Below are 11,383 nucleotides of genomic sequence, written 5' to 3'. Positions count from 1 at the left end.
TAACAACACATATTGTATGCATTGCCAGAATCCATGGGTTTTTGCTGATACACATTGACCGCTGGTGGTAGTTATGCACCATTCAGGTTAGCAAAGTGCTGATTGAAGAAGAATAAGAGTGCAAATATAAATAATATCGGTAACAAAAAACAATAAGAAATGTCTGTCCAAACATACAAGCAAGTACTTCCATTCAACTCATGTGTTTGATTACAGTGAAAACTCCTCAAGGGGAATCTTAAATTACCTCTTCCCAAGGGAGACGTTTTTGGCTCGGTTTGTTTGTTTTTTTGTCTGTCAGCAAGATCACAGAACAACTATTGGTCCAATTTTAATAAAACTTGGTGTAGGGTGTTAGAATGGGCCAAGGAATAACCTATTGCATTTTGGAGCAGATTCGTAACACGGGTTGGGGCGGATACACGCATTAAGTTTCACTTTTGTTACTAAAGCGACATAGGGCATTTGTGCTGCATTCATGTGGTGTCAGAATAATCGGAAAGACTGTCCAGCTGATAAAAATCACTTAATTCTTCCCAGCTGAACCTGCCTACAGCAAGAGCCACCTGTTCATGACTGGACGTGTTCCTCTTTCTGTAAAGTCACACCCTCACAGGTGGTTATTCCCCGTGGACCTCACACTGCACTGGTCATATTTTCTCAGCTTCACCAACAGAGAGGCATGAAAGCCATTAACTGAGGAAGCTAACACTGAAGGAGGAAAACCTGTTATTGCTTATTTACTATTATTACTTTAAAGTAGAAATTATTCTTGACAGAAAGACATAAATGTGCATTCTGCATTTGATAAATATTATATTTATTAGTAATTAGTAATTTTGGTGTTTCACACCACCAATTGTTGCCAATTTCATGATTGTTTATGACAAAAGCATTTGACGGAGCTTGGCATTAAAGTGTCACCTGTTTAATCGAGCCAGCAATTTACAGTATTTTTACTATTTGTTCTTTGTTTGGAGTCTTTTTTTTTTTCTCTCTCAAGGGACATCACTGCACAAACACTAGTGTTTCAGTCCAGGGATGTACTTCGGTTCATCTTGGATGGCATCCACTGTAATTAGTTCCTCAGCAGAGCCGGTGCATCCTCGGGCTTAATGGGCAACAATCAATGCCAACACAAACAATGTGTCTCTCCTTGTGTGTTGCTATTACTGTCTGTTATATAAGATTGTTGAATCCTTTCAAACTTTGTATTTTGTCTTGCTGCTGCTGCTGCTCCAGATATACTTATGAAAATATTTTACAGTTCACAAGCTTGTTCTACTGTAACCACATACACACAGCGACATACACTAGAAGAGTCAGAGTAGAAGAGGATATATGCAAACACTATTGCTATCTCTGTCTCTCAACCTGGAGTCAGGGGTTAGACATATAATTGTGTTTATGGCGAAGCGCAGCCACGCAGAAATATTCCACCTACACATACTTTGAAAATCTCATTTATTTTCTACGGCCATCTGCAAGTACTCCACAATGAACCTTGTGAACCAAATGAATCACTCTGTGTTTGCAAGCTGCAGCACATAACTTTTTTCTCTGAAATGCATAAGTCTTTCAAATTGAAAATGTTTTTAGTTTAGCAAGCACCTTCTCACTGTTCAATGTTGCAATACACACATTCCTACGGGGTGAAATAAAGTACACAGAGAAAATTTGCACTGTTATGGACAATATTATTGATTGTATATATGTTATATACTGTATTTTATAACTGAATTTTGAAGTATTGTCAATAGAAATGTTGTAGTTACTATGACAGACTGTTAAACAAAAGGTTCAAACAAAACATGTCATGTTGAAGGTGTTTTCACGTAACATAAATAAGGTGTGTGTGTGCAGCTCTGTGCCGCCTTCTCCAAATTAGCTGGAGACCATATAGGGACCCCAGCGAAAAACACCAGAAATTACTGGAAAATGACTTTGAACAGCTTGTGCAGAAAAAAAAAACAATTGTGTTGTAGCAAAATCAATCCACTGTGGGTCTAAAAGGCAAATAATTAATGACGCTGAACATGTTTTCATGAACACTACCACAACATTATAGAACCAGCACTGCTTTTATTGCATTTGAATAGCTGTACAAAAGAAAAAAAACAACAACACAGCAGTGTAATTGTTCTCTCCTCAACGATTTCAGGAGAGGGACAATAGATTGGCCGCACAGAAACTTGGAGGCATGATGAAACTAACAAGTGTGTTTCAGCATTTTCAAACACTATTTGGGACGGGTGCTGGGCATCATTATTGCAGGTCAAAACTAAAAGACCTTCTGACTAGCTCGCACCGAAATTGCATTCATGGAGGATTCCATGGGAAACATGTGGGCTGAGGCCTTAGTTTGATTAATGATCCTGTTCACGTATCTCATTTCACATTGAATAGGTCATAGATGGGTATCTTGGAATATACTGGAATCTTCTGACCAAGATGCAAATTCTGTTCTAAACTTCCAGCAAAATTGCTCCTTCAGTACTTTATTCTTGATTATATTGTGGACACTCAATGTTGTTGTGACTTCCAATTTGTCCTCCCTGTGTTGCTGATTAGAAAATGCACTTTTCAACAAATGCCTAAAAGAATTCTGACTCTTGTCCAATTGAAGCAAAGGAGAATATAGCCTCTGCAACGTTGTTGTTGGTAAACTGCTGTTTCAATCCACCTGTTTGTATGCACATTTTCAATCTGACCACAAAAATGCCATATTTCCATCATATTGTCCCTCCACCATCTATTGGAGACACAAAAAGCAACTTGAAAACCAAAATGTCAAATCGTTGACATATCAGTGTTTATTTATTCAGAGTTGAACAACAACAACAACAAATTTATCACATAAAAAGACATTTGTAGAATATGCATCTATGATACAGTTATGACTGTTATAATGATATGTCTATTGTGTTTTACTGTTACATCTGCATGGTAGACATAGAAGAAAAAAGGCTACATACAGCTTGATTAGAGTCCTTCAAGTCCAGGATTTCTCAAGCTTTTTTGTACCTGTGACCCCCAACCCTGATTTTTCAAAAAAATCTTTTGAATACTGTATCTAATTCATTTTGTGACCTGCAAATCCCATGGAGAGCCTGCCATGTAGATTATTCTGAAGTTTTTGGCCCGGTGCCATACATTCAGTGGACGGTTCTTGGAACTGACAGGTGTGACCTTTCGTTAATTGCCTTATACTTCATCAGTCTAGTGTTAATGAGCTATAGAAATATGAGACAATTCTGTGGACCACTGCCGCAAATCATCAGATAAAGCAACATCAGCCTTTCATGGCGTAGTCAAAAGTCAAAGGTTTAAATCTCCCATGGTATTTCTGTTGCGCGCCCTTCCAAGCAGGTTGAGTCACTGCTCATTAAATCTTGTATAAGAAAACATCTGTTGGAAAACGTTACAAAAATGAGATGTTATTTTGAAAATGATTAAAGAAACTATAAGTGATCTGGTATATCATATGCTGCCGTACAGTATCTAGACCTGCAGGGTTACAATATTTCATCCTATGTGTGAAAATATGAATAACCAGAATCAATTTGTAGTGTTTTTTGGCAGATATGCATAGCAGAAATGCAAAAAGGTACCGTAGGGGTAACTTATGGCTAATTAGGACTTCATTAATCACTGTAGAATTAAATTGAGTTGCAATAAGACAGTGCACACATTAATACTCTCCAGGCATGCTCTAAAATTTGTGTACCCTTCACAGGGCCAAGTGAGGCTTTAGTGCCAAAGACGTTCGAACCAACATATTTTCCACACTTGAACACACTGCCACCCAAGAGTTCAGTGTCAGATTCATTAAAATGCATGGCTGCTCACACAGTTGCACCTTGTGTATGCACAAATTAACATGAATGATTTCACTCTGTGTTATCCCAGTTGGAGACCCTCCATGACTTTAATGTTAACAGACTAAATGAGACTACTTATTTCCAGGGCTGAGTGGACGTGCATTGTAACCGATTCTGTTCTCAAAGAGGAGAAAATGCGTGTTTAAGCACATCAACATTTAACCGAAGGCAAATGTTACCCTGCTCTTACAGTATATTTAGTCATGCAAACAAAAAACATGTTTTTTTAGGGGAAAAGAGGAATTTCAAACTCAGAAGCTTAAGGATTAAATGGGATATTTTGACTACCTATGACACCTTGAAACTGACTTTGATCTTCAAAAACCAACACATGGAAACAAGTCTTTACCTAAAGTCTTGTAAATGTCAACACATGGCCAACCTTTTATCCACAGGCTATTATTATTCTCCTCATATGTGAAACTGAGCACTGCCCATTGTTGACCATTGTTTGCAGCATGTCATTTACAATGGCGAGCACAGAACTCTGGTGTTTCTCTATCGTCAGATCGAGATCAAAACTGTCTCCCTTGCAGATCATCAGGATTTCTCAGTCATGTTTTATTAGTCAAAGTTGGGACGTTTATTATTTTCTTTACTTCCCTTTGGACTAGCCACTAGACAGACAGCCAACTGAGGACATGGCCTCTCTTTCAGGGTGGCTAATTTGTCTTTGGAGAACCTCATTTGCATTGCAATTACCTGAGAAGAACCTATAAGTGGATCCTGCTGCCTCTGACAATTGAGATGGAGTGGGCATTTCTGCTCTGTGCAATGGAACGAAAGAAAAATCAATTGATGGGGGGTGGAGACCTGGAGTTAGAATTTTTTTCCCATACAGTGTAATTAACTGGCATACAATCCTACAGGGAATAGTCTCTTATGTCTTCTATAGGAATCACTTTCTATGGTAATATGTTTCAACATTTATGCAATTCTGCATTTTTATTATGTTATTGTTGGCCTGCAAAATTCATTCAATGGGCATTAAATTCAGTGTTCTGAAGAATAAACATACTAAAGCAGGGTAGAAATGAAAGAACATCCCTGGTCAATTGGTACTGTCATATTTGATTCCTAGTATGTTTTCATTACAGCAAGGAAAACAAAACAGTTTATCAAAATGTATTTTCTGTCAAATTTAGCCCTGTCTATATCTGCAGTGAAAGGCTTCTTCCGTTGATAGTTAATAAAACTCATGTGATGCTACCACCAATATGTTAGCATGTTTGGTGTAGCATTTGAGCCATAGTGTTATTTGATAAATATGTATATAGTCTGTATTGTATAAATATTTATATACAGTCTATATGTATATATATATGGACGATGTGTCTCTACCTCCTCCCACTGTACAAAATATAAAATATCCCGGATACGGGATCTGCCATCTTGAGATTTTGACATAATTTGGAGCCAGAGTATCAAGGTCCTGCCCACACACCCACCCAAGCCAATCACGAGCCGAGCACGACCACAGCTTGTTAGCATGAGCCACCTAGCTGTGACGTTAGCACTGTGGAAGCTGTTTGGCTAGAACAAACCATAATATAAAATACATTTATAATCAAATTGATACGTGCAGACTCGTGCCGGTTATTGAAAGTTATAGTGAGAAACTCTCTCGTACGATTCCCAAGCCTCTTCACCACTTCACTCAGAGTAGCTGTCAATCATTACTTCTCACCCCATTTTTATAGCATCATATAACTAAATTACTAAACTTTAAATTAAAAACACACTTATTAGAAAAATTAACACTTGAGCTGATAAGAACTACCTAAAATTAAAGAAACCATCTTACATTTTAGTTTTGCCCCTGTCCCATCCGCTAAACTGGAAGAGGCGGGATTTAAGATCTATACTGCAGCCAGCAACCAGGTGGCCTATCAAGATGTTTTGGCTTCACTTCTGTCATGTCGTCCAGCTTTATATACAGTATGTGGTTTTTACAAATCACACTGATCTTACTTTGCATCATACCTTTTTAGTATTCAATACCAGACACAGATTTGATGATAAAATGCCATCTAAATGTACACATATTCCAACAAAACTGTTGCTATTCAATTGGGGACTTGACAGGCAGAAATAAAGCAAAGTCTTTGGTTTGGACAGCTATTGCTAGGTCCGAGTTGTAGATCAGGCGATGCTTCAGCTTAGCTTGTGTTCTGCAACGAACAATTGAGCGATCTATTTAATCCGTAACACGCACTGTTCATTCTCTGCTTCTACTTTCTTTGCTGCTTTAGAGTACCTTCCAGACCCCCCCCTTCTCTTTCTCTTCATATATCCATAATTGGAGGATCCATTGATATATCTCACTATGCTTCAACATTTTCTGACCTTAAATTACATATTGAATTCAAAAGATATTGCAAAATATAATATTTATTTCACTCTCATTAAAATGTTCCCCACCATGAAACGAGTGAAGTAACTAAACCCTCTGGAAAAGGCAGGTTGTTACACTCAGCATGAAAGTCAATGCTCTGATTGTCTAATAACACTCTGTGAATTGTCAAACATAACCATTGCAGACCTTTTGGGTAACTGTGTTATTTCCATTGAGGTAAATCTTTAAAAAATATATATATATTGTTGTATTATTCACTTTTTACTTTTAAATGCATTAGCTGGAGACGAAAAAAAAAAAAGATGGAAACATTTGACAAAGAAAAGACTTGGAATTATTTGAATGTCTATCAACTTGTATTTTTGGCAGATGCTTGACCCTATTTGACTGCTGCCATGTGCTCAGTGACAGTGGTTAAGTAGTGCATGCCACATGGTGAGAAAAAAAGAACAGCTGCAATGAAACTGTGGTGGCAAGGGAAGGGGTAGGAGGTGGGTGGAATTGCTTTAAGAAAGCAAAGTTTATTTAAGCAGAGGTGCAGTCTGGGAGAAAAGGTAGAATCATGAAAGTTGTTGAACCTTACAAGTGGCAAGGACACAGTGTAACAGTTCTTATGCAAAATAATTTGGCAAATAAGAAGAGCCGGCGTGCTAACGAATGTGCTGCTGTCCCCCAGGGATTTTTGCACAGCTGTTTCCACCTGCTGAGTATTTTCTCTCTTTGCTTGGCTTTGTCTTCCGCCTTTGAACACAGGAACACCATGATGGCTATAATTAGCTCTGTCACTCTGCACTTCTGAACATGGCACATGCTGCCATTCATTTCTCCATACTTCACACATCACACCCAACCACCCAAGCGTTTGTTTTCAAGCTTTGTGTCACTCACTTTTCATTGACTTTCTCTCACAACCCTGTCCTCTCTTATTTAACCTTTCTGTAAACTTGTATTCCCTATTCACTTATACGTTCATTCACTCCTGTACTTCCCCCTCCCCCCCATTTTTTTTTGCTTCAGATGATGAAAATACTTTGAATTGGTGTTGCAAGAACTAATGGCAGTAATCACAAAAGTGCTGACCTGTTCCATATTGAGAGGGTCACTTGGCTTCTAAGCTGCCATATGGGCTTCTGCGAGCAGAGCTAGGTGCTATTCATGCAAAAGTTACATTGTTGGAAAGGTGTGTGTGTGTGTGTGTGTGTGTGGCTGCCCCCTCATTCAGAGTGTAAACAGATAAGGAAGGAAGAAAATACAACTACGATGGAAAGACTGCTTCAAGGTGTTCAAGGCACACTATTAAATGTGCACTCTTAATTTGGCCACAATATAAAGAAAATAGCACTTCTTCTACTGCTGTAAATATAGCTCTCTTTTTGTATTATGTCAACTTAATTTGCGTGGTATGCATTACCTACTGAGCGTCTGACAGTTTAGTTTATTACTGGTTTTAAGTTGTGTTTCTTTTTAGCTAATCTGCATGTGTGTGCCAGTGTGGTTCTCTGGTTAGGAAAGGTGTACACACAGCAGCTAATAAGAAAACACACAATGTCAGCTCAAGGTTAACGAAGGAAGCATTGTCTATAGAGGAAGGAAAGGTCATACATTGTATGCCTTTGTATCTAAATAACAACATCAATCTACTTCCAACTTTACTACTCACAGAGGACAGTCTTTGCACAATCAATATGGCCGCTTTTCAGGTTTAAAACATTAACAAATGACCAATGATGTAATTTTTCAAGTGACAATAGTCTCTCTAAATGCAAATTACATAATTTGTAAAGGATTATTTTTACCATACAATGCATGGGATAAACATTAGAGCTCTAAGCTAGTGCTTGTCTATAAGTGAGAAAAGCTCAAATCAAAAAGGCCTTTAGTTTTTATGAACAAAAAAAAATGCTGACATTTAGAGTTCTAATATCTTATGTATGATGATTGCATTTGGGCAGCAAGGTGGGTCAGTGATTAGCACCAGTCACCTCCTTCTATGTGGGAGTTTTTTCAGTTGTGGGTTTCCTTATGGGTGCTCCGGTTATGTTTCCACAGTCCAAGGACATGCAAGTTAAGCAATTCAGCGACTCTAATTTGGCCACAAGTGTTAATGTGTTTGTCTGTCTACATGTGTTAGTCCAGTGACAGTTTGGTGACCTGTCAAGGGTGAACATGCTGTGAAAAGCTCCAGCCCCCTGCATGCCTGAACAGGAGTAAACCGTTTAGAGAATGGCTTGATGAATACCATACAATAAGAAATGTGTCACTCTCCTTATACGTTTTGAACTGCAATGTATGTATAGAGACAAGTGCAATCTGAGTCTATTTTGAGTCTAGAAGGAACAATTACATAATCATCATTCAACAGCATGTACGCTTGAATTACATGCTGGATGTCTGTTGTGTGAAATAATCCATAAAGATACCCTGGATGCAATAATCTGTACGTAAATGTGATTTTTTTTTCTCATAGCTCCACGCAATAAATGAAATTATCAGTCGGTGTGTCATTGCACATGCTAACTGTCTTTGATTGCATTATTTAGATAAACATAAATAATCTAATTATTCATGATAAATGACAATCTAAAATAGATATCACAGTGCTGGGTTAATGTAAGAAAACACATTATTTGGATACCTGTCTGCCAAGCCACAAAGACATCCTGTGTACTTGTGTTTTTTTTTTTATAAGAGATGGTCTCAGTGGAAAGAAATGGAGGAACGATTTCCTGCCAAAATGGGTTTCCATAAATTGCACAGTGCCGCCTCATCTGCATAAACACAACGTCAGATATGGCAACTATCCCAGGGCAAGCTAGTTTATTTGTCATATAGGAAATGAATTGCCATGCGCCTGATGAAAAGGCCACTGCATACTTTGTATGTTTCAGATACCACTGGCTTCCTGCCAGCATGAAAATAGTGCCCAGTGTACGCCGTAGCACAAACGCCAGCGAGCACTCAAGTAGCCGCTAACCATTTTTTGCATTAATGAATTGATTATCAAAATCGTTGGAGATTATTTGTCTGTCCATCGTTCTTGTCAATCGTTGCAGCTCTAACTTCTAGCACAGTAACGTGGATATGAAGAGAAGAAGTGTCAAATCCTGCAATAAAATGTTTTCTGCAACTTTCTCTGTTGGCTTTGTGACAGACGCAATACCATACAACATTTTAGGTGGCTGATTTACTATCAATGTACTCACGTCAATCGTCATTCTCATGTGTCAAAGTAACTTTTGCACTGTTCTCACATTTGAAACGCTTTTCCTACATGTTTGTTCACTTATAAGATTTATCACTCGCTCATTTTGAGCGAGTTAAAGAAGTCACATTTGTAACAAAGGGGCAGTGAAATATGTTAAAAGCTGACTGTATATCACAGAGCTGTCATTTCCAATTTCAGGGAAGCAGCCGGTGTACATACTGTGAGGGGGTAAAGGAACAGTGCCCTTGGAGTCTGATGACACTATTCCCCTGTCTGTGATGTGTCATGCACTCCCTGTCAACGCACTGTTTCTCCCGCGGATAGATTTGTGAGAGTTTGCCCATTAATTAAAACAGCCTGAAGGACCGTGTGTCTCGGAATCTGCATTGCCACCTTTTTTCTTTTTAATGCTAGAAGTAACAGATTTATGGAAGAAGGTGCCGGAATAAGGTTTGAAGTGTGTGTGTGTGTGTGTGTGTGTGTGTGTGTGTGTGTGTCTGAATTTTGTATGAAAGGTATTTAATTATGATTTTCTAAGGTTTACCTGCAAACCAATAGTCCAAGTCCAAGCAAAAGTGTAACATATATGTTCAGGTGTTTTAGTTTTGCTGCTAAAGTAACCTTTATCCCAGCAACATTGATGTATGTGAGGTTTACATTAGCCGATTAAGTGATTTGGCGGCCTTTGGAAAATCCAGGCATGGGCCCCCCCCCCCCCTCCTCCTCCCTCATGCTACAGTCACATAAGAACACGTTTTCACAAAATAAAAACAATTGTTTATACCAAGAGGCTCAGGCTGCGGAACTGATTCGGCTGAACAAACAAAAGGTCAATCTTCTCTGCAATTTGAGGAAGTACATGACCAAGCTCGCCACTGCCTCTGTACTATCGTAATTTGCTTGACTAAACAACCTCTTGGTATTCTTGCGTACATCTCGACAGAGAGCCGCTTTACCATCCAATTCTTTTCTGATAAACTGAAAATGAAAGCTTTGATTTGGCCAATTTGCTAGCTTGCTTTTACACTGCATAGACACTACACAATGACAGTAAACCAGACATGCTGGCTGAATAAGTTTGATTGATTGTGTGTATTCTGGCAGATACTGTATGTGAAGTTTCATGCAAACTGATCATTTATCTCCTGTTCATTTTGACACTTTACATAAATTAAGAGAAACACAAGCACACGAGCCTTGGAGGAGTCTAACATGTATCTACAGTACAATGTGTGAGAAACAATCCTTTGTGAAACAGGCCCCTGGTCTACACAGCTGTAACCGCTAACAGTAACTAAACGGCTCATAAAACAGGCAAAGATATTAAAATATATCACGAAGGAATTGTAAGTTTGATTCATCTTTAAAAAGGTCAAAAGCAAATCACCTCTGATTATTATAGACCCGTACTGCTTTAATATTTATACGGCTTGAATGAAAGAAAAACCTGGAGGGAAAAATAGAACCAAATTGTAAAAGGAGAGAAAATCTCAAAAGAAAATTACAGAAAATGTTGTTTTATGACAGATCAAGACATCTTACAGTACCTTTAAAATAATAGAATATATTTTTATTTCTTTTTAGAAGCTAAAGAACCCACCCACAGGGATGGGCAACAGAGAGAAGAGGAACTACTGCTGCATCCTGGAAGTAGTGCAGGATGATGGACGATACGCTTAGACCTAAACATCACATTAATCCTCCGGCCCAGTGTGACTCCCCCAAGGACGCAGCAGCGGTTTTTCCTCCACCACAAGCACAGGGCAAAAAAAGATGGGCAGATTGTGAAGAGGAGGACACACCAGTTACGAAGCATAGAGAGCCAGACTGGCTGGTGTAGCTCCAGGAAATGGAGAGGAGAGAGGATAAAAGGGAAAGGAGACCATTGGAGCGAGAACAGCATGAGAGGAAGGCATTAGAGAGAGAGCCGAGAGGTCTGGA

This window comes from Cottoperca gobio, chromosome 12, assembly GCF_900634415.1.
Source record: "Cottoperca gobio chromosome 12, fCotGob3.1, whole genome shotgun sequence".
Lineage (NCBI taxonomy): Eukaryota > Metazoa > Chordata > Actinopteri > Perciformes > Bovichtidae > Cottoperca > Cottoperca gobio.
The sequence above is the reverse complement of the archived record's forward strand: the minus strand, read 5'-3'. Positions refer to the sequence as shown.